This window comes from Lissotriton vulgaris, chromosome 8, assembly GCF_964263255.1.
Source record: "Lissotriton vulgaris chromosome 8, aLisVul1.2, whole genome shotgun sequence".
NCBI lineage: Eukaryota > Metazoa > Chordata > Amphibia > Caudata > Salamandridae > Lissotriton > Lissotriton vulgaris.
The window spans coordinates 1,121,772,928-1,121,798,066 of NC_141696.1; the positions used below are offsets into that span (position 1 = coordinate 1,121,772,928).

The 25,139-nt window shown below is 41.1% G+C and overlaps 1 long non-coding RNA gene across 3 annotated transcripts in view; it reads left to right on the forward strand.

Annotated features, from left to right (window-relative positions):
* Positions 1-25,139, forward strand: part of LOC147698355 (uncharacterized) — a 456,086-nt gene that overhangs the window by 370,641 nt on the left and 60,306 nt on the right. For all 3 annotated transcript variants that reach the window (XR_015299333.1, XR_015299335.1, XR_015299334.1), the window contains one exon: positions 2,405-2,520. This is a non-coding gene — a long non-coding RNA (uncharacterized LOC147698355). The remainder of the gene's footprint in view (positions 1-2,404; positions 2,521-25,139) is intronic.

Sequence of the window (25,139 nt, forward strand, 5' to 3'; positions counted from 1 at the left end):
CAGCATCCATACACTTCAGCATGTCAATAGTACACTGCTCAAGTTCAGTTCTTTACAGATCGGTCTTTTACTCGTTTATTTTTGGTGCTCTACTTTTTAAGTTATCTTATAAACTGGAATAAATAATTATCCCGCCCGCTATCAATGGGGAAATATTGTTCGCATCCATGTTGTGTACGTACATTTTTTATATGTAATGCGGCACGTAAGGCATACTCCCTTTTTTTGTTATTTTAAGTTTTTTGAGAGGGATACTAGCATGAAAAGTTCAGTAAGCAAAGTAGATACACGCACGCCTCACCCATCCATATCTGTCAATGCGCTGTGCTGAGGTGGTTACATGAATCGCACTATTATTCCATCGCTGATTTATACCACTGTTCCTCGTGTTGATGATAAGCACACTCCTGAAAATTTCAAATGTACTTATTTAGTACCGGGAGTTGTTTTTGGCATGCTTCTTCTTTAACACCTTTGGTCAAATACTAGCCATATTTGGTAGTTTGCCCCTCGTTACTGCTAGCTTCTTGTTTCCATGAATTTTTGATGACCTCGCTCGTTTCGGACTTTGATTTACGAGGGGTACCCATTCACGGCTATTTTTCAGGGTTTGGACTACTTTTTTGGTAATCACCTTGCGACAATTGGAATGTATATCAAACAGTTGGCACGAATGCGATAATTCAGCTGTATGCACGTACCGGTGTACGTGAAACCCTTTTTAGGTGCCGCTAGGTTTCTGAGAGCCTTCAAGGCTGTGGATGACGACACCTGACTGAGAATTGTAGCGCCGATTACTTGTTTTAGCGGATGAAATCCAGCTTAAAACAGGGTGCCCGCTAAGATCTTGTGGAAGCGTTGACATCCAGGATATTCGTGTTCTGTTATGGGAATTGTGGGGGACCGGCCGCTTCAAATTTAACTCTTTTAGACCCTTATGTATATGTTGGAATATCCGTTTGTTAGACCTTTGCAATCTAATTCATCCGGTTGGGCTAGGAAAACGGCTTGGCCCGATGAAAAGACTAATTTAGAAACGGAAGCCATTCTGTTAGTTTCCACTATAGATAGCATCGATGGAACTCGGACCTTTTATTTTACGTTGCTTGCTCTTTTGTTATAGTTGCACGGTCTTTCTTAATTTTTGCACACTTCTGGAATTATGTCTTTTATAGATGGCAAAGCAGCCTAATAGGAAGGCACGTTTCTGCTCTGCATTTTTCTACAAACATTCAGGCACTGCTATGATTTGAGATGCGAATTTTAATTTTGAATGTGTTGTAGTTTTCCAAACGACACTTTCCGCCCCAAAGAAAATGGCAGCAGCCATTGTGCCTTTCAATTTACAGAGCCTTAACGTGTGTTTTGTATTTTCTCGGTAAGGCAAAGTTGGTTACAATTTTTTCTTCTTTTCTGCTTAACGTTGCTCCAGTGGTCGTCTCTAGCTTTCTGTTACATAGCCAAACTCTGGGTTATAAGATTACATATTTCAAAAAAGGCTATGGAGTTAAACTATTAATTTACTAGATTTTCATTTGTAAAGTTTAACATTGAAATGCAAAGTTTTCATGTTTTATATTACATACCTGGTTTAGCTAGATGTGCAAGACCATTATGGGAACAAATATACTTTTCATACCTTGCGTTAATATCAATACATCTGTCTTAAACGTCTTTAATGGAATATTACAGCATGTGGCAACTTTGTAGGAATAACTGGTATTTTTTTTACAATCTATTAATAGATTTGCACTTGACACAGAACCATATTTAATATACATTGCAACAGTGTCAACATTGAAATGGCGCAAACCCCATGGTTCTCATGCATTAACATCAATGCTGATTTGTTTTTATTTTTGTTCTCCTAAAGTGATCATTTTCTCCCAACCTCCATCACGTTCAATTTCTGTTGTAAAATGACAATACACCTCAATAACACGTTTGGGTAAAAACAATCCTGATTCAAATTGAGAATAGGATCTAGGTTATTATTTGAGTGCAGATTTATTTACATTTGAAATGATTATAATTAAGTGGTAACAGAGGAGATCGGAGAAGTGCCACAAAATGATACCTTATAGTATGTTGCAGATAGCTCACACCTTTTGAGTTAACATATAAAATGATCTTGGCATGTTCAGTGCAAACTCTGCTATTGAGTGGATGAAAAGCAGAAAGGTGAACATTTGATTTGTTTGAGTTTTCTGATAGTAATGATTGCCTAGGTGTTTCAAATGAAAGAGTGAGTTAGTGAGAACATTACAATTTAAAGGATACCTTTCCACAGACAAAGTGAGGTTGAAAGTGGCTGCCCAATAATATTTGAGGAAGAGATTTTCTATCTTTGGTCTTGCGCATCTATGAAGTGACAATGTTATAATCCATCACATTTTTATTATAGGTTCCGAACTTCTGATTTAAGGAGCTGATTGTGGAAACCAACCTGCAATGTGTATGGGAGTCGTGCTCTGATTGAGAAGCCAGTTGATCTTTTGCGGTACTCCACTTAAACTGCAGGTATTTCATATGTGCAACTAATAGCATACTGTGTGGTCAACAAGTGAGCATATAGAATTTTAACATAAAAGGTAGACGTTCAGTGCCTGATAGACTTGCCAAAGCTGAATTATGGTGTAACTGTAAGAGGATTCTTTATTGACCTACATTTCCTATAAAGCGAATTTGCAAACATGTGTTTATGTAGGAAGCTTTCATGAATATTTCTCTGGAGTTGTGGCAGACCATTTAGTACTACGTACTCTTTATCTTTTGTTCATGAAACCTAATGTCACACTTGATCTGAGCCCTGTAAGTAAACGCAGGGTTCTTGTTTTTTATATAGTGCTAATTTTGTATGTATGTCTTGTACCCTTGCAAAAAAGGCAGACATCCGCCAAAGAGTGATATTAGAGATAGTTGGGTTCTGGAAGCACAAGTGTAGTTTTTATGCATTGTTATGTAGTGCCCTTTTAAAGAGATGTCTTCTACTCTTTCTTAAATTGGAGGTTTGGGGCAGTCATGATGGATAGCGGGATGTTTTTCCAGAGCCTGGGCCCATTCACGGAAGAGGCTTGCAGCCCTGTTTTTGTTTCTGTTTTTACGCTTCTTAGTGTTAGTAATTACAGTTAATTTCCAAGCAATCACAATTTTAAGTGATCTAGGGCACATGGAGTGACATTGATTTGCTGAGGAACACAGTTTTGGTCAAGTTGAGGAACTGGGAATTGGAATTCTGTCCTCCTTAGCAGCTGCTTATTTTAGTTCAGTGCATTCAATGTTGCATCATATAAGCTTGAGCTCATTTTAGCTTCCGACATCACATGGATTGTCGGCTTGTAAATCAAAGTATACCAGTCTGCATCATTGAAACCACTAGCACAGTCAAACTCGCTTTCCTCTCCCCGGCCTTGTGGCCTAGGCTAAAATGTTTGTATGCACTGCAACCACACATCAACACGTAACCTGTGAAACTTCAAATACATCTCCAATTATGAGTGTAAATGGTGAACAGCAAATAAGTAATTTGGGGTAAGCAGTGTAAAATAATATTTACTAAAATAAAAAAAGGCATTTCCGATGGATACAGAAAACCCCATAGTGAAGCCAAATTACTTGTTGTACGTAAAACAATCCCTATTGAACATCCTGCCCATCAACTGAAACCACAATTGTACGTTGGTATATTTGTTTCCAGTATATAATTTTAGTCGATTTATTTTAATGGCATGCTTTTCTGTATTGAATGGTTTCCAATCAAGCGATCTGCATGTACCTTACTTGTTAAAATAATGAGCAATTATTTCAATATTCAGTAGAAACTAGTAATGCACTTTTTTTTCTTGAGTTTATCTTTTCCTCTTTATCTTTAACATTTTGGGGAAATACTTTAAAGTGTTACTTTTCCTAGGTGACCTGTACATGTCTCCATTTTATAAACGGATTTCAAAAGTACACATTCTGTAATCAGTTTGTGCGTGGCTCAGTATTATAGTGCAGCTAATGGCAATTCTGTCCTGATATGTGAAACCTGCCGTTTGGATTCTATGACTGATTGTTTTCTCATACTTTTTGGGAACATATTGGGCGTCACACCTCCACTCATGCACAGCTTAACATTTATTTGATTGCTGGTCTTAGGGAGGGATTGATGCTTTAATGAGAATTCGAAGATTCTCAGTAATATTGGAATACTATTGAAATTGAATTCAGTAATATTGGGGTCTTTATATACTTAGGGAATGTGGAATCATATGTTCACTTCTGTGGAAGCAATCTGATAGCTCAGCATTTATTAAAATAAATATTTCAACATGGATCAGAATGTTTTTTTTTTGTCTTGGGAATCTGACTTCTAAAAGTGAGGACTTTGGAGTAAACCTGCTTGCAAGTTGGCAAGATTTGTGAATAACCATACACAGTTTGGCATTCTGTTATTTTCTAGTTCTTGAGTGCATGTGTGTGCTTTTTTCCATCTTTTTTTAATGCCCACCTTATGGAATTTGAAACCTGTGATTTTATGCTGATTGTTTCATATGTGCAGATGAGCAATTGAAGTGAGTTCATGTTGTTGGAAGGCTTATTTGTGGTTGCATGGGATATGGCAACTGAGGCAGTAGAGGAGTCTTTACTCGTTACTTTGTATGCTTTATTTCCTTTTACAGATAATGTTTTATTCCCATTATCCATATATTGACCAATAGTGTTTTGGTGGTCTATATTTTACCTTACCTTAAGTAAAGTATGTTAATTTATTGTGAAGCAGAAATAATTCTGTTTCTGAGCGGATCAAAATGTTGATACTTTGAGAATTTTTACAGTTGTTACACTTTTTAGTCACTCCTAGGACTCTGCAAATGATTTGTGCACACAGCTATAGAGTGCTGCAAAACATGTTATAAATTTCTGCAAGGTACAGTCTCAAATTTTTGCTTTCATTAGCCTTGGGCACTAGGGCTGAATCTCTTGAGAGGGAAAGTACCCACGGTATGCCCATTTGCTGGTCTGGTCATCAAGCTTTCCTTTTCCAGCTGTTATATTATCAATTAAACGGAAGCATTCTGTAGAACAAATCAAGAACTTTTAACATCTCTACATTTCAATTCTATATTTTAAAATCACCTTCCGGTTGAAAAGGACACACAAAAGATTATAGGATTGCTTTATCACCCCTTTTGTCACTTGCTTATGTTAACTCAACATGTTCAATATGTGACACATTGTGTAATAGCTAACTGTGTCATGTTATACTTTTGCTGACTCGCAAAGCATTTACCCATCTGTTTCCAAACGTATGGCCGCTCAAGCCTTGAGGGAAACAAATCTCAGTATTTCTTCACTGCTCAGATTTGTATAATACATGTTAGCATTATACGTCTATTGACAGTCCTGCTATTGTGGATACATAATAACTGCAACAGAAATGTCATCGGTATGCAATAATATTGCATTCTGTTTGCATTCAAATGTTTCTTTCTTTTGTTAAAACTAATTTAAAATGAAGAGAAGTAAAAAGACTGGTTGTAATATAATGTAACCTGGATCAAGAGTTTGGTCTGTGGTGTGACTGAGGATCGCTTTGATGCCAGCAGGTAGGGGGGGGGGGGGGGGGGGGAGGCAGTAATGGAATGTGAAACAAGGAAATCTTGGATCACTCCAGGCTTCCCCCACTTGACCAAATTTTGTGATCGTGGGCAACTTTGCCTCCTTTTTTCCATCATTACATATAGGAGCATCTTAAAATAAATGAGTTCAGGATGCGTGTTGTACATTACCTTCCCTTGTATTCGATTTTAATTAACTATAATGTTGTCCATGTATAATACCTAAAGGGTGCACATGACAACTGACTTACTCTTAGTTTACTTTTGGCATTGTTATTGGGTGAGGGGTTGGAGGGGGAGGGGGGGGGCGATGCATGATTGTTTCTAAAATCATGTTTGAAAACTATCCTTTAAAACAAATACTTATCAATGCAGTAATATAATCTGACGTACTAAAGTGAAACGGTTCTGCTTGTGAATTAAATCTACTGTTTTAAATTTCAAGAGACTTTATCATAATTTTACACGTATGGTGGTAGATGTCTTTAAAAATTAAGGTGTTTCTAAAGTTAAGCGGTGCAGGACACCCTAGTTACTTCCTTTTTCTTCATTTAACCTTTAAACAAATGCTTGCCCTTTTATTTACAATCTTTAAAATTTTATTGCGGAGTGAAGTAAACAGCAGCCCAGTCCTCCTGTTGACCAGGGTGCTGCAACCGGCCAACGGGTCGTGCTTTGAATATCAGTGTAAAATAAGATAGGAGCCGACTGGGGTTTAAAAATTGGAATTAAATGAGGGGTTAATTTCCATCATGATAATCGGTGCGACGTTAAAGGGCTTGTTTATTGCACCACAGAAAAAAAACGGCACACAAGCTGTGCAAATGGGAAAAGTCGCTAGGATTTAATGAGTTTTTATACCTTTTTTCACAAGTCATGGAAAGTTTCAGTTGCCTTTTAACATACTACACCTGGTTGGCGGTGCATTGTTAATCCAAACATCTCAGAATGCTTCATATATCTATCTGGTGTGACCAGCTCATCCAACCTGTTATTTATTTTGCATTCTTACCCTTGTCTTGGATTTATAGTGGTAGAAAAAAACTAAGCAAATTCAAGACTGCAAATGGATGATCACTTGCACCGGCAATGGGTCAATTTAAGAAATTTGTTTGATAAAGAGTAATCCACCAGGGTGATACATGCCAGACTATGTACATCCCTATGTCTATTGTAAAGTGCTACCCTCCTGTGTCCAGGGCCTTGTGTGCTATTCGGGTTGTAGGATTCTCAAGCATATTGAATTTAGAAACTGCTTACAGTATAATATGCAAGCATAACATTTGGGGTTAAGGGAGGGAACTTATTTACTTTACTTTAAATCAAGGTCCTTGGCAGGAAAGACCTTGGAATTCTCCCATGTTATTTTGTGGCACCAAGAGCCTTATTAAGAGGTTGGCGAGTGACCTGTCTGCCTTATTTATAGTATGTAGCCCCTATACACACTTAATAACAGGACATCGGTTGCTTTTTGGCAGATGTACGTCGGTCACTAAACCATAAATACTTTCCCATTACATCTTGATCACTTTTTTGGATATACTGTAACCACTTATTCAGTGCAACTTTTACAAGCTTTTTAATGTGACCTTAAGTTCATCATGGGTATTTACATTTCTTTATATAAATTCAGAAGATGGATCGAAAGTAACTTATGAGTAGCGGATCAATGGCATGTTAATGTTCATTACTAGCACTCTTTACCAGCAAAGAGGATGCAGGCAAATAGTAAAGCTTCCTTCGTCCATTTCAATAAACTTGAGTTTTAAATCTCTCCGATTCGGATCTTAGATGTCAGACTGCAAAAGGGCACACTTGATGGGCAAGTTGAAGTCTCGTTTTCATTATGGAATAAAAGCACACAACAGTTTGAAGTACAATTGAATATTTTCTTGATAATGTTGGAGATTAGAAAATTGAACAGGTGTCCATAAGATGAAGCCTCCTATTTTGATAATACACAAATTGCCTGTTTTTGATTATGGTGGACAGAGGTATTAAAAACAGAAAACATGTCGAGGTCCTCACTCTAATTTCTGTGTCTCATTTTGAGAACTAGCACTGTTTGCTAAGACGCTACTTAAAAAAAAAAAAAATCAGGATTTTCTTTACATAATTATTTTCCACATAGGATGGTCGTTACCGTCTGTTATAACCTTAACCCTTTGGTGTGAATCTGCCCCCTCATAGAACTCTGTCAAAGATGAAAGTTCACCTTAGGTAGTCACTATTTATAAACTGCTTTGAAAAGGAAAAAAATAAATGCAATTGACAAGTTTCACTTCGATCCCCAGCTATTGAGAGAAAACGGAAGAATTCAAAGTGGCAAAAAATCATGTTGGTATGTTAAACTTTGTAGGATTCTCCCACTAACACGATGGAATGAGAGCTGAATGTAAATAGTAATTGTGCAATAATTTCTTTGTGTTGAGGTAAGCTTATTTTGTAAAAGTAGCTCACACTGAGGATCCAAGTCATAGGTTTCTTGTTATGGTTTAATGTCTTATCATACATTATGACCTGGTTTTTACTAGAGGTAACCAAGGTAGCAATTAATAGAGAGCAGTCAAAGGTTTTGCTTGGCACATAAGTAAGATGACATGTAAGTCCAACTTACAAATCGAAGGCCTTCTCCATGTCAACAAGGGTGGGGTGGCATACTTAATTTGATAGATAATGCTATACAGAGTAATATCTAACAGTGCGATCTGATTGGAAATTATGATATGGTAGAAGCATAAGGTCATTATGGAGTTAATGTACTGTTGTAACTGAATAACGCCTGTTTTTATGGTTTCAAGTATTCCAAACGCTTTATCTATAGAAAGCAATAGTGCATCTCTGCATCCAGTTAAGTCTGCATTTTATAATGTTCATGTGAATGAAGCATCCTTTACATAGAATTGTAGCTCTCTTTACTCCTTGTGAGGATTATATTTTTACATGATCAAGTAGCAAAAGAACTGAACAATTGCTAGCTAATGTTTGTGAGATGTTAGGTAATGGTCTGATTTATATTCCGATAATGTTGCTCAATTTGGATCTCAAAGGTCCAATAGTACATCCAATGTAATATTGATTACCTGGATGCGTTATGATAATTACATGCATACGTGGGCAATCAAGCCACATCCTTATGCAATGAGTTTCTTCTTTTTTTCTGTTTGTAATGGAACAGTTATGTCAGATATGGAAGTTAACAAGTCTCAGGAAAATGTTTTTGACTTTCGTTACATCCAAGAATTCCAATTTACGTGCAACATCTTTAAGATTTCTTGCTTTTTCTAATCCTAGTTGAGGTCTTGATGTGATAACTGTTGAATTTTCAATAAATGTGCCAGTGTCGTAAGCACTTCCTGATCTATTGATTGCATTCATTTTAGGCTGTAGTGCGTTTGATAGGGGTAATGTCTAGTTCTTCCGTATTTGAATTTGTTTTCTAACAATGTAGTTCTATCAGTATCCCTAATTTCTTTGGACTGGCATGTTGTCAGTCCTTGTTATATTCTCTGTCAACTAGTTGTGTAGATTTGATCGTATAATCTTGTTGTTCACTGCAGTTTCTCATAATGCAGATTATTTCCCCTTTTCGAACATTCTTAACTATTGTATTTGAATGAGAACTGCCTGCTTATAAGTTAGAATTTACCGCTGTAGCTCTTCTGTGGATGGTTGCCCTCTGACTATCTTTAATATGTATCACTAGATCTAGAAACGTGACCCTAGATTTTAAAATATATGAAGGAAGTCTTATTTTTGAGTTGTTCCCATTCATGCTTTGACTATACTCTTATAGAAGCTTCCTGCCGGATCAACACAATATCACCGTTCTGAACAGCAGAGCAGCTTGGAGCCCACTGTCCTAAAACTTCTCATTCAACAGCCAGCGACTCTCCATTTGGACCAAAAATATACAGGCATATGGTGGGGCAAATTGGCCCCCATCACTGTCCCTTGTGTTTATATAAAGCGTTATTTTTGAGCCAACTCTCCCATTTCCAATATCCTATTGGCTTCTCTGTAGTATGCTGATATTGTGGCTAGTGCATTATTGACCACTTCCAATCCTTTCTCATTATTGATGGAGGTGTACAAACTCGCTAAATCAATGGTTGTAGGGATCTCGTTTGGTTATGTCCTGTAGTTTAAGTAATCTATCCTTGGTGTCTCTGATACAACTGGGTAAACATTTCATGAAAGGTTGAAGATGTATGCCTTTGTTTTCCCATATTAATACCTGAGATATTGAATCTCCTTGTGAAGGTGTCCCCCACTCACCTTCCCCCATTTTGTTTGTTCATTCCCTTCCATAACTAAATCATGTTGCAGCATCATTGTGAGAGGACAGGAAAACAATACAATTAAATTCATAGATCATGGGTTTCATTCCCATATGCCCAGCACATATTGTTTGGGGTCAAGGACAACCTGTTTATTTTGTCTTTGGGACAGGCCCGACCCCCTTGCAGCACAAACCGTTTGATTGCCAGTTTACAGTACCACATTATGGATCAGAATTAGCTACAGTCAAGGTAATAAGTGTCCAAGTTAATGCTGTTTGAACTTGTATTCATGGTTCATTCATGCAAAGCCTTTATTATTAGGGTGCGCGCAATGAGATGTCGTAAACTCGACCTGAACTGTTAACAATGGTCCTAGTATAAAAATGTGTACACACGTTTGCAAAGTTTAACATGAAGCCACGTTTAATGCTCCCCAAATGCTCTCTGATGCAAATATTTGCAGAAGCTTGAAAGATTGATTTTGCTAAACTATTATGACATTTTAGGTACCATTTCTTTGAAGCATCATTTAGTAAAATGTGTTGATGCATGCTAGTATTTAAAAAAAAAAAAAAAAAAAAAAACTCATGAAAAATCAGTGCAAGCAGTTTCAATCAGATTATGGGAAACATGAAACTAAACAAGCACTGGCAAAATCAGTTAACCTTACATCTGTGGTCAGTCTTTTGGTTTTGTCAAGGTATGTCTTGTTTTGACTTGGTTTTTGTGAAACTTTATTGTTGTGGGAGCTGCCAGGCCCTCACCATTATAAAAAACATTGGCAAAAAACAAAAATATTATTTGGTCTCAAAAAGCACAAATTCCCACAGTAGTTCCTGGCACTGAACAAAGCGACTTAACAAGCCGATATGCTCCTTGTGAAAGAGCAGAATGCTGTCACTCAGTGTGAAGCCAGCAAATCGATAGAGATAGAATTTTAATAAAAACAAATGGCCTTGGTTAAGATTAAAAAAGCCACTAAGTGCTCACCGGTATATGACCTTGCATTAGTGCATATTTACGGCTTCCATGAAGTTACAGAAGTAGACACGGAAATCTTACTTCTAGAAAATACATGTGAACAGCTTTTTTTAGAGCAAGCAAATATGCACGTATAGATTTGCTCACGCGAAAATCTGTTTAGCATTTACATGTTCACTTTGCTTCCAACCTCTTTTCCCAACCCTTTAATACATTTTCCTTCTGCCCTTGTCAGGAGTTCATTTCCAACCTTTCCCAGCATGGGGAAATATTAGGGTAGAGTTGGTGAAAACCCTTAACTTGTAAGTTAGTAGGTTTGCACATATTGAAAAAAGGCAATCCAACCCTGGAACTATACCTCCAGCCCCAGTATGTAAATCTGTGTAAAGGTGAGAAAGTAGAATTGTAAGTATTCAAACTCTGCTATAATATGAGTTCTGGCATAGTCAGAGAGGCTATTATCAGAGCTCTTACATATTGAGATTGTTGCCGCACTACATGGCACTGAGGTACAAGTGGATTTTTTTCAAAGAACAAGTAGATTTATAAAGCAACCTGTCCCATAGACCACTAGATAATTTTATTAAATTCCACACCCCTGTAGATGCAAGTTTGAACATACACAGCAGCGTTTATCTAGCACTTTCCACATACATACTAAAACTGTAAAAGGAGTCCTTTTCCAGTCTGTGAAACCTGAGCGGTCAGTTACTCAACAATCGCCTCCTCTCTCTGTGAATCTATTTGCCATCTCACACTGCTCCTGCTATTCATCATGCACTTTAATATATGTCCTCCTCATTTTCATCCTGATCTCCTCCGCCAGGAGCCACTTGGAAACGCATTTATACCATAACTGCATTCATGGGCCCTATGGTTGTATGCAGTGGATCACAAATTTGCTAGCATTCGCGACAAGAATTTGCAATTCTATTAAGGACACGGAGGCGAGGATTATGCTTCTCAAACTTTACTGCATCAACACAGCAGCCAATGAAAATATATTATTTTCTCAAGTAAACAATAAAATTACTACATTTCCCATGAACACCATGGTTATAGGCACGCCCCCACAGTCCATAAGAACCCCTTGCGTGCACATCACTTCCTCTTTCTTTGAGGCGAAAAGTCCATAACGTGAACCAAAACAGAACAGTCCATAACATGAACCAAACAAATCCTCCAACGTGGAAGAAGAACTTCAAGTTGTCATATCGACATCAGTCGCCAGTCACTCCGACTTTTTCTCAGCTCCTGAAATAAAGGAAATAACACCACCGTAAACACTGAAATAATTGGGTGGGTAAGCGTTTGATACACAATACATGACGCCGGGTGGGATAATCCTCGCCTCCGTGTCCTTAATAGAATTGCAAATTCTTGTCGCGAATGCTAGCAAATTTGTGATTCTATTACAGGACCGGAGGCTTCAGATTATGCTTGTTTAACGCTGAGTAAACACAACAGAAGTAATGTCACCCACCGGCTTATAATAAAAGGTTTTAAATGTCGATTCAGACGACCAATCTGCACAATGCATGATATCTTGGATACTGGAACCTAAACCATATGACTTGGACGCCATAGCGCCTCTCACAGAATGAGCACCAAAAAGTTGCGTATCAACACCAGCTTCTTTCATCACATCACGAAGCCATCTCGCTATAGTGGCTGGCACCACTGGTTTAAAAGGTTTTTTAACACCAATCAACAACTGAGTACAACCCAGCGGCCTCAAGGCCTTTGTACATTCCTCGTAACATTTTAAACATTGAACCACACACAATTTTTCATTTGCAGGAAAAGCATTGTATGAAATATGTCTAGATAAAGTTTTTGTGCGACCTGTAATATGAAAAGAAACCCCTTCCGGGGAAAACACTCTACCTGTAACGTCGAGTGCTCTCACATCCGAAGTCCGCCTGCAAGATGACAAGCATAGCAACATAGCAAGCTTTGCCGACAATTGTTTCCTAGAGAGGAGATTATTGACCGGCCATTTGTTGAATAAATCCAGGACCAATGACACGTCCCACAACCCAGTATACTTGGGTTTGGGCGGATTGGCCACCCTGACTCCCTTTAGGAGTTTACATACCAGAGGGTGCATACCCACCGGTCTGCCGTCAATTTGACTATGGCCCGCGGAAATCGCGGAACGGAAGTTGTTCACCGACCTGTACGCCAGGCCGACTCCCGCCTTTTCGGTAAGAAAGTTCAGAACTTGGGACAACTCTGCCCCCACGGGATCCAGGTGTCGTCCCACGCACCAATCCACCCAGCCTTTCCAGGCCGAGGAATAGCGCTTCCTGGTGGAAGGTGCCCATGCCTGCTTGAGCTCGGCAGCCTGTCCCGAAATGCCTGGCAAGAGCCACTGTTGCCGGAAAGCCTCCATGCCATCAGCGACATCCTGCCCTCTACCAGTAACGGATGTTGTTCCTGTTGAGGGCCCTGCAATAACCAACTCGAGCCCGGGAGCATCCTCGGACTGTCGCAGCTCCACTGAAGGAGCTTGGGAAACCACGCCTGTGACGACCACCACGGCGTCACCATGACAATCTCCGCCTTCTGTCTGATTACTTGCGTCATCACCCTGGGGATCAATAGGAACGGTGGAAAGGCATAGTTGGTCCCCCGAGACCAGTCCTGAAGAAAGGCGTCCGTCGCCGCCGCCAATGGGTCCGGCCTCCAGCTGAAGAACCTGGGAAGCTGAAACGTCAGTCTGGAGGCAAACAGATCCGTCTGAAAAGGACCCCAGATTCTCTGTAACCACTGGAATGCACGAGGGCACAGCTTCCAGTCGCTGTAATCCCTTAAGTGCCTGGAATTCCAGTCCGCTACCTGATTGGCTTGGCCCGGGATATATTCCGCTATCACTGATATTTGATTCTGCAGACAATAATGCCAAAAGTCCTTGGCTATCTGAACAAGCATGGACGACCTCGTGCCGCCCAACTTGTTGATATACCTCACCGCCGACACATTGTCCAGGCGGAGGAGGATGCAGCAAGATGTCTGCTTCGGGGATAACGTGCGAATCGCGAACGACCCCGCCAACAGTTCTAAACAGTTGATGTGCATTTCGAGCTCCTGAGCCGACCATCTGCCGCCTGTAGAAACCTCTCCACAGCGCGCGCCCCAGCCCCACCGGCTGGCGTCGGACTCGATAATTACCTCCGGTTGGGATCCAAAGATCGCCCTGCCGTTCCATGCATCTACGTGACTGAGCCACCACTGTAGTTCTGTGCGAACGTCTTCCGACAGAGGGACCGAATCGGTATAGGAAAGTCCTCTTTGCAGGTGCTGAATTTTGAGGCGCTGTAGCGCCCTGTAATGCAACGGCCCCGGAAATATGGCCTGAATGGACGATGCCAGTATACCCACAACTCTGGCCAGCGTCCTGAGGGTCACCACCTGTCTGTCCAACAACTTCCTTATCTCCTGTTTCAAGTCCCGCAACTTGGCCTGCGGTAGACGCAGTTGCGAGGTCTGGGAATCTATCATGAATCCCAAGAAGTCTACCACCTGTGTTGGAGACATCACAGATTTCTTCAGGTTGATCACAAACCCCAAGCTCTGCAGCAAAGCAGTAGTCATGGTCAGATGTCGCGAAAGAGTGATCTGGTCCTGCGCCATGATCAAGATGTCGTCGAGGTAAATAATTAGTCTCACACCTCGTTCCCTGAGGTACGCTACCACTGGCTTCATCACCTTTGTAAAGCACCATGGAGCCGAGGAAAGACCGAAGGGAAGAGCCGAGTACTCGTAACACTGGTTCTCCCACATGAATTGTAGAAACCTGCGATGCGGTGGAAATATCGGTATAGATAGATATGCATCCTTTAGGTCTAGGCGAACGAACCAATCCTTTTCTTGCAGCAAGTCTGCCAGGAGGTGAATACCCTCCATCTTGAAATGGTTGTACGTCAAGTATTGGTTGAACTCTCTCAGGTTTAGCACCAACCTGTTGCCGCCCCCCTTTTTCTGGACAAGGAAGACGTTGCTGAGGAAAGTACGGGGACCCTGTCTGCAACGAGATATCGCCCCTTTCATCAGCAAATCTGCCACCTGTTCGCTTATAAAACTGCGCTCTTGTAGGGAAAAATGGAGAGGTGGAGGGGGAAACGCCTGCGCTGGGCTGGAGTAGAACTCTAGGTGAAAGCCCTGCACCGTCTGCAGCACCCACGCATCTTGTGTCAAAGCTCGCCACTGCGCCATGCAATGCTGCGTGCGCCCCCCCAAAGGAAGAAGGGAAACATTTGAGACACTCACCAGTATTCTTGTAGGATTTGAAGTTGGCTCTATTGTTTCCCGACTGGAAATGTCCGCGGTTGAACTTTCTCTTGGACGGATAGAAGGTGCCGCCACGGGTGGAGTCCCACTCTCCACGACCGCGGCCAAAGTCACCGCGCTGGGATCCTTGTTGGAATCCTCGGCCTGACGAGCGACCCCCGCCTCGCCCGGCCCTGGTGAAAACCCCCTGTGTAAGGGCTCTCTTTATCCCACTCTGGGCCTTGTCCAGTGCGGTAAAGGTACCGACGTACTTAGAGATGTCTTTGACAAACCTGTCGCCAAAGAGGAAACCTCCTGCCAGGGGTCCCGGTTCTGCATCGGCCAGTTCTGTCAAATTGCCGTCCATCCGGAGCAATAACGATTTGCGTCTCTCCGAGGAGATCGCGCAGTTGGCGTTTCCTAGGAGACAAATGGCGCGCTGAGCCCAGCCCGCCAGGATATCCGGGTTTACTGCCCCTTGACCCTCCTTGGCCTTCAGGGCCATCTCCAAGATTTTAGCCAGGGGCCCCACGACGTCCAGCATCTTGTCCTGGCAGCCCCGCCAGGCCCTGTCTAGCCCCCTCTTGGGGTCCTTGGAGAATTTCCGCAAGAAGGTTAGCATACTCGCGTCGATTTCTGGGGTGTCTGCCACGCCGTCTGGAAGTTCAGGCCTTGGGCATTCCGACCGCATGCGGGTCCGCACATCCCTACTGAAGCCCTTCCGGAGATTTTCGTGCAGGTACTCACAGACCGCCGGCGGCGGGGTCCAATCCGAAGATCGGGGATGGACAATCTCCGTAGGGTCAAAATCGAATGTCCTGATCCTGTCCTCAGCCGGCTTAGGATCTATTTTGGCCTTCTTTGGGTGAGGAGGGAGTTCCTCCGATGTGTCAGTATCAGTCCCTGTGTCAGTGTTGGAAGTGTCAGTGTCCACAGGGATAGGACGTTTAGCCTTGGCCTTGCCACCCACGTACTGTGAGTCATATGATTCTCTCGGCGGCAAAGAGGCCAATGATTGAGTGTGCGGCCATTGAACGACGTCAGCTGAGTCTGCCGCTGAAGAAGTGGCTGCCTGCTTCTTCTTTTTATCCACATAACCGTGCCTTTTCGCAAAACCCTTTAGCTGTTTCCTGATGGGTCGTAGCGCCTCCGCAAGTGCCTGCTGCACCGTCTGTGGGACTTTCGTCTCCATTGCCTTGTTCACAGAAGCTTGGACCGAGGCATCCAAAGCATCGACAATCTTGTCCTCGAGGACAGCCTCCTGCTGTCCCTCCATAATTTCCTCCCCATCAACGTACTCCTCATCGGGATAACGCACCCAACCTTCCATTGTGAAGGCACACACACTGCAGGGCAGTCCAGAATATAGCACTGGGCGAATGGGGGTAATGGGGGGGGTCAGCCCAAGCACACACAAGTAACTGTCAACGTTTCCCAAACCCCCTCAGCAACGCTGTAGTCTGATGGATCAAAGATCCTGGCCCCACAGATCCCTGGAGCGTGTGCACACTCTGGGCCAATAGTTTATTCAGCCAGCCGGTTTAATTAGGCAGGCGCTCACACAGGGGGTCCGCCGGTATGCAGGACGCGCGAAAAATGCGCTCCGTGTGAGCCGAGGAGTCGGATCGAGGCGCGCCGCCCAAACGCTACCGAAAACCTACTAAAAGATAGCCCAAATCGGCAGCGTTTGGGGCGCGCACGTCGACCGAGAGCCACCCGGCCTGAGCGTCAGGGCCGACTAGGGAAGCCTCTGCGCGCCTCTAGGCTGCCGGTACCGGGCTCCGTGAGTAACGCGGCGGACCCCTGCCGGTCAAGGACCGTATCGATCGGCGCTCCACAGGCGCGAGATCAAGCGGGCAGAGCCCGATCGGCGGCAAGGAAAATGGCACAAGAGCAGAAAAACGAGCTAAGTGCTGTAGCGCTCGCAAGAGCTAACACGTAAGAATTCGAAATAACACTTGAAATAACAGCAATAGCACAGTACTATAACGCATTAAACGGAGCGTTTCGCTCCAATTAAACAAACGCCCTTAACGGGACAATCAGCAAAATATTTAACCCCACAGGGAAGAACCCAAACAAAAGCAGAGTGAGGGGACCCAAGGGGAGGTGCACTTAACTCTGGCTTGAGCAGCAAAGAAAGAGGAAGTGATGTGCACGCAAGGGGTTCTTATGGACTGTGGGGGCGTGCCTATAACCATGGTGTTCATGGGAAATGTAGTAATTTTATTGTTTACTTGAGAAAATAATATATTTTCATTGGCTGCTGTGTTGATGCAGTAAAGTTTGAGAAGCATAATCCTCGCCTCCGGTCCTGTAATAGAATCATGATCCTTCGTTTTGCTAACGGTAGTACTAATAAGAAAAACTTGATGTAGACCCAGTATACAATGATGTAAAGTTTGTTCCACCCGTACTACCGGTATCGAGATCCGTGCCTTCACCATCTTTCTACAGTATTCATTAACCACCAGACCGGTCCAGATAATTTGCAGTAAAGTTGCCCCACTTTGTCGAGATCAGGAACATTTGTCTGATCTATTTTCTTAAGAATTCGTGGTGTAGAATAGGCTCAATGCAGTAGCTTAAATCGCACCAGGTGGAAGCGGGCATTACTGGACGCTGTCATAAGGTATATCTTTTCTGGGGTGTATCCTGAGTCAGTCAGTGGCGTAGCCAGTTCTTGTTCTCCCTTTTCTAGACTAGTACATGCTCCCTTTGCACCACCTTGCAATAATGCTTTATATACTAGAGACACTGGTATACCACCCTCTGTACATTCTGTAATTATATGCATTGTTGTCAATTCTGGGGGTAATTCTGGGAATTCCACCCAACTCTGTTGGGTTGCAGCAAGTCATTCCAGCGAGTCAGGGACAGACTCCATCCCACTGTGGATTTCTGTCATACCCTATTGAAGGTGATGAAGTTATTCTCCTCATGTAGGTCTCCCAGCTGCACTGCACCCTCAATCAGTCCACATGGCCATCTCATCCTGCGTATCCATCCTGTTGTCGCTTTCTGCAAGTTGAAACTAACAGCCGACTCTAGATCTGGGTTCTCAAATGAAAAGGTGAACCCACTACATATTTACCGAATCTAACCCAGATCTGAGACCTCCACATTACTAAGTGATGGATTCTTTGACCTCCTTTTTTAAGTACTAATTGTGGCAAGGCTAAATTGTGTAGGGCAATGGTTCTTAACCTGTGGTCCAGGGGACGTTGTGGGTCTGCAAAGCCTAACCAGTGGTTAGCGACTGCTTCAGAAAATAAATAATAAAACCTATATTAATAACGTTTATATAAATAAAGAAGCAAAATTTAAACTTTTCAAGCATTGGTAAATCTTGAAGGAATTTGAAGTTGGAGTCTAATAATCAAGTTGGTATCCTCACTGGTTCAATCGGGAGCAGTGCATCAGATCGAATATATTAGAAAAGCTCCAACCTCCCATTAATATTAATAGTTTTTCTGGTAAAATATTTTTTTATTTGCTACTTGAAATATTTAATCATTTTGAATATTTGCTTGATGAATGCTTGTTTCTGTATTTTTGTGTATTCTGTGGTTCAAATCATCAAACCTGTTTAGGCAGGGGTTCCTGGCTTGCAGTAACAACTCATTGGGGTCCTTGGATTCCAATGGAATGATAAGGTGGGGGTCCATAGAAGTCAAAAGGTTAACAACCACTGATGTAGGGGATAGCATTCTGCCAAGATTTTCCTTTCTCTAACAGCATGTTCATCTCCCACAGTGGAGCCAGTCACTAATGGGGCTAGATGATTCGCCCAATAGTAGGTCTCTAGGTCAGGGAGTGAGATCTCCCCCGTCATATTGGTGTCTCTGCAGCGTTGCCAGTGCGACTCTAGGGTGTTTCCCCATCCATAGGTATGACCGGAGCTCCACGTGTATGTCCCGAAAAAGTCTTGGGTGGTACTGGGAAGTATTAGTTTTGAAAGGCATAAAGGAATTTTGGGAGGGAGATCATTTTGAACATCGCTGCCCTACCAAATATTGTCAACGGGAGGGACTGCCACCTACTAGCATCGGATTTGAAGCCATGTATGACCCGAGCAATATTACGATCATATTAGGCGTCTGTCAGCAGTGACAAATATCCCCAGGTACTGAAAGCCTTCTAAGGTCGTCTGTAGATTTTGCGGCAGTTGAGGCCAGTCCTTAATGCCCTTGGGGGGTCATAGAGCGTCGATTTGTGCCAGTTAATCTGGTATCCTGACCTCTCGCTATACCTTGCCAGTTCATCAAACAGCGCCGGTATTGTGTTTTCCGGCTGCGTGACATAAAGAAGGACGTCATCGGCGTAGAGGGACAATTTTTCATCTTGCGTGTCTGCTTGGCTTATGCGGAACCCCGCGATCCTCTTGTTTTGTCTGACCGTGGAGGCCATCACCTCGATCATCAGGGCGAATAGCAAGGGTGACAAGGGTTTGTAGCCATTTTTGATGTCTGTATTAGTAAACCGGATTTCTCTTCAAAGGATAGAAGTCCCTTGGAATAGCAATGATGCCATTTAGATTTAAGTTAGCATTCAGTGTTTTCATTGTCTGTGTACCTCAGTAATATAATCATCCGTATTTATAAGGGCAATGTTAAATGTGGTGATAGATTTCTGCTATGCAATTGTCGCATTTGTGTGTTTTTTTTTTTTTTTTTTTTTGTACATTGAGACTTTATCAAACTATTGTTCCCATGAAATTGAGTTGTAAAAGAGATTAATAGTGTTTCCAGGTGGTAATTCTGGAATACAGGCAGATTTAGGTTAGTAGGTTACCTGAATGTCTTATTATTTATTTTCTTTAATATGGTGTGATGTATGTCCTTTGAATCCGGATTGTCTAAAGTCTGTCCTGAAGGGCCAAATCGAATGCCAGATTTTTAAGATCACTGCTTTCATCTAAATGGGAATATTCTAAAAATCTGGCATGGTTCCGGCCCTCCAGGACCGACTTTGGAGAATTGGAAGTGTGTTTTTTTTTTTTTCTTGAATTCTTACTAGTCGCAAGTTTGTCTTCGAAAAAGTGATGCAATTTCTATCTCTTTTATAAAATCTATGTTGATCTAGTATATTCCACTATTCTGTCTAGATGAAAGAGGGGCCTTTATACAGACATCTTACTTTGATTTATTTCAGTCTGATGTTAGTGAGTGTGAACATATGAACATTTTCTTCTTCATCCTCCGGTTACGCTTGGATGTGTACCCCTGTTGGTTGTGAGTTGTTTTGTAATGTCAGGAGGGTACATTTTGTGGGCCTGATTCACAAAGGTAAATTTAAAGTTTCCTCCTTTTTGCTTATTCCCGAAATCCAGCTCTGTTGGTACTAGAAAAGGAAAACTAGACGTGGGCAACCACTGGTGCTGCAACACCCTCTCGTAGAGAATAATGGAGATAGCAATTAAAATAAAACTCAATTGGAAATAATATTAAAACTAATTATTTAAGAGTTGAAAACCTAAATGGATGTTATGGTTAAAATAGTCCATATTTAATAATAAAATATTTAATATCCTATCTTGATTTGAAAAAATGTCAATTTGTATTAAATATAACTACAGTCATTTTCTTTGTGTGAATTTCTTTTTTTCATTTACACTTGATAAGAAACATTTAATATAGTTCCATATATTAGTTGTAATTGGAGATTGTTAATAGTGCTGTCACATGCTTTTGTTCTACATTTAAAATATATATGAAATTAATATTTAGCATACAAATATTTTCATTGTTTTTCAGTCAAATAAACTTCTTCCCACCTCCCCTATACTAATTTAATGTAATCTTATTTCCTATGGATTTTTATTTTGTATTGGAGGGTGTTACAATATGGCTGGTTGACCATGTTTGGTGCTGGACTTACTACTGATTTTAATTTTTAATTTGTATCTGTAAAGATTTTTTTTTTAACATGAATATCTTATGGTGCAATAAAAATATTTGTAGTTTTTACTTGGGTATATACTGTGTTTAACTATTTTTTTTTTTATTTAATGGAATGTTTTTTTTCTTGTACATGCCTGTGTGGTTTCCTATGAAGAAAACGAATAAAGCTGAATTTAGTATCTAACAGTCCGATTTTGTGAATAAGGAAAAAGTAGTAAACGTACTTGAAAGTTACCTTTGTGAATCAGGCTTCTTCCATCAAGCACCCACATGAATATATGCTAGAAGATGACAGTGCAGAGTGGCATTCTTTGGTAGGAATGTTGTGTTTTATTTTTTTTTGCAAGTGTATACATCCTTCCCAGTTGATAAATAAGCTAATCTTTGCAGAATTTCAACCCCTTACTTTGATTAGAATTTTTGTCAGTCTTCCAGTAATCTAAGAATTCCATAATTTTTTGTTTTTATTTCTCCCTAGTTATTTTCCTTTGTCTTTGGCGTGAGGTGTCTGCTTCTTCTGGTTTGTACTTGATGTGCTTTATCAGCAAGTCTAAGTTGTTCCAACATATGGAAGTCATACATTTGCTTGCCATTACCTTATTTTTCAGTTTCTATTGGGTGCAAAAAATTATTATTCTAAGAATCTTTTCCATTTTTAAGTTATGACTTCTCATAATTAAGGTGCACTAAGTGCCTGCGAAGTAGATTACAATTTTGGATTCTTGTTTATTGGTGTTTCAGCTGTGTTTATTGGCTGGTCTGTTCTTGTTTCTGTCCTTTGAATTTTGTTATTTATTATTGTGTATTGGCAAGAAAGGGATCTATAATACTTGTAGCGTGCTAAAAAGTGGGATATAAAGGTCTGCATCCCACCCACTGTCACCGTGAAAAAGAAACTTGCCAAGGAATGCAGTTTGGTCTATATGGGAAGCTGTTTGAGCCTAGGTTTCCTCATTTCCTGTTGTGCAATTCAGCCACTGGATCAGCTGCTTTTCTCCTGTTTTAATTTTAAGGTTTATGCTGTGTGTTTTAGTTCTTTGAGCTATTGGGTAAGCTTGCTTGTGTCTTTTTGCGGGGTTAGGGTAGGGGTGTGGCTTTTCTGCATTATGTTGTAAAGCCTCCATCTTATTTTTACTGAGCCATGTCTCTTCTAAGATATATGCTTGTGAATTGTGTAGTAACACCAAGACTCTACTTGTGGTGGACAAATACAAGCTCTGCACAAAAGGCGAAGGCTTGTTCTCAGGACAAGATCCGTTATTGTGGTTCTTCCTTCCATTGAATATAAAGTTTTCCTCCTCCCTGCTTCAAAAACTAAGTCCTCCCTCTGGATAGGAAGTAATTAGACCATCGCTAAGAGACTCCATGTTGTCATACACTGTATAAATGCTGTTTGCTCAGTTACTCTGACATTAGCATTAACCTTCTTGCCTAAGAATAACCACATCATCCATATCTTTAGATCACACTCAGACCGGAAACAAGCATCCTGGGACGGTTTTGGGGAATAGCGCCTAATCAGCCAGGCGAGCTTGAATCCAGTTGGCCCGGGACCCACGTCTGGTCATACCCGGCGCGCTTGGGGCGAGAGAAATAGACTTGCATAAAGATTGTGACTTCTCAGAGCAAAGATGAGAACCCACATATCTAAAGTTACCCTCCTGAGTCTTAACGTGCCCTTACTGCTCAAATCCTTGTGAACTATTGCCGTAGCTTAGGTGATTCCCTTATGGGTGATCTTGCATCACCACTCCACCTACTATAACAACCGTACGCACGTTAAGTCTACTCACAAACTTCCTGTGCTCGCCAAGCCCACCTCCTCAGTGCTCTGGTAGTAAGTGCTTTGCTTGCATCCCAATATGGCAAATTCTCTTTTTTGAGGTATTTTTTTCCTTCTTACCTAGCTGTCCCTTATCTCAATTAGGCCATGCAGTCTGCTGCGCCAGATTGCTCAAACGCTCCTTTTACTGCAGCATCTTGGGGTCTACTTTACCTTTTGATGGTGGTGATAAGAATTTCAAAAGTTGGTGGCATGTATCTCATTGATTTCCATGCGGAGGAACTTTGTCCAGCCCACATTTTGATAATTCCTCTTAAAGACCTTGATAATTGCATCCAGCTGCATAACCAAGCATTCAGTCATCAGAGACCCCCTTATAATAGTTGCCCGAAGAAGTCTTTCCTGTGTCCTTCTCGCCAAAATCTTCATAAAGGAATCTCTGGATTTACCTATCTTCATCCTTATCCATATAGTCATAACAGCACTGGTCATAACATGATCCCTTATTTTTCAAACATAGCCGTTGTCCCATATCCTCATTTTTGCATCTTCTTGTTCTGCTGATCATACAAAAGATCTTGAACAAAGAAGGGTTTGGCTTAAGAGCAGTAAGGCTACGCCACATTCATAGACAACAAAACAATCGCCAATACTGCTCAATTATTATATCAAAGAACAAAAGAAAGCTGAGCAACTCGTTCTCAGCTTCATAGACCACTCTTTTAGTCTCAGACTATCTCCAAAGATTTTTTATTCTTTAATTATTCAAAGGAATTTTTTATTTTTACTTTTAAACATCCGACATTGTGTACCAAGTCAATTGATCATACTTTTTATACAGTAATAAAGAGGGGAAAAATGGAAAAAATCAGCTACTTTTACTCGCGACCGGAAGCCAAACGTTTTCTCCCAGACAATCAGGGCAGATCTCTGAACAGATACATAACATTTTCAGATACATCATCAGGTGGAAGCGATTCAGATAGTGACATCATCAGGTGGAAGCGATTCAGATAGTGAGAACTATCGACAACCTTTTGCAAGACGCGGAGGATATCAATCTAACTATCAACATAATTTCCAATCAAATTACCAACAGAACATCCCCCAACAGCAATATTTTAGGACGGGGTCAGACAAAACCCAGAGGTAAAACGAGATACCAACAGCCATGGGAAATGTCCACGAGGAGACAGAATTACAAAAATTAGAAAAATCATCAATCTATAATCTTTCAACTAAGTCCCTCACGGAAATTGAAATAAGCGTCTTAGAAAAGGGGTTGACATTTGTGCCTACAAAAACTATGGATTTTGTAAGATTAAAAACAGAATTCATTGAATTCTGTAGAAAAATCAGGTTGACCACTTTTTTTGCTGGAAAAGAAATGACGTCAAACAGCGAAACGACTGGATTAAGAAAAAATCAAACTTCTGTCCACCTGCATACAAAGTTCCTAGAGTAGTAACAACTTTTGAAAAAACCATCTTATCTGCCATTTCATTTGAAGATAAGAGAAACCGAGGTTACATTAAACCTAATTTGTCTAAAGCACAAAGGGATGCACTGTTCAATCTAAAAAAACGATGAAAACATAATAAAACAAGCCGATAAAGGCGGTTCCATTGTTGTTTGGGGAACCAATAAATACATAGCGGCCAATCGCCAACTGATGGATCAGGAATGCTACCGTAAAATAGATCACGACCCAACTCTAGAACTTCAAAAAGATTTATTCAATATATTGAATAAAGGATTTTCTGAGGGCTTTCTTGGAAAAAACGAATTTGAATACCTGCAGAATAAACATCCACGAACGCCATTGTTCTATGTACTGCCCAAAGTGCATAAAGATGAAAGATCCCCACCAGGGAGACCGATCATCTCTGGTTGTGAATCACTTTTCAAACCAATATCGAAATTCATAGATTTTTTTTCTAAAGCCATTCATGTCACAAGTCAGATCATACCTACAAGATACAACAGACTTCATAAATAAACTTCAAGGATTGCCATTCAATGAAAACCAAGATTTGCTAGTCAGCATGGACATTGTCGCCTTATATAAATTCCTCAGGATCAGGCCTTGGAGATATTGGAACTACATCTTAATCTGAGAGAACGGCCGATGAAGATACCAACTGAATTCATCGTGGAGCTAGCCAAAATTGCACTTTCCAGGAACTATTTTAAGTTCAAAGATTTTTTTTTTCTTCCAAATTAAGGGAGTCGCAATGGGCTGCCCTTTTGCCCCTGAACTAGCCGTACTATTCATGAGTCAGTATGAGGAAACCTTTGTGTACAATAACAACCC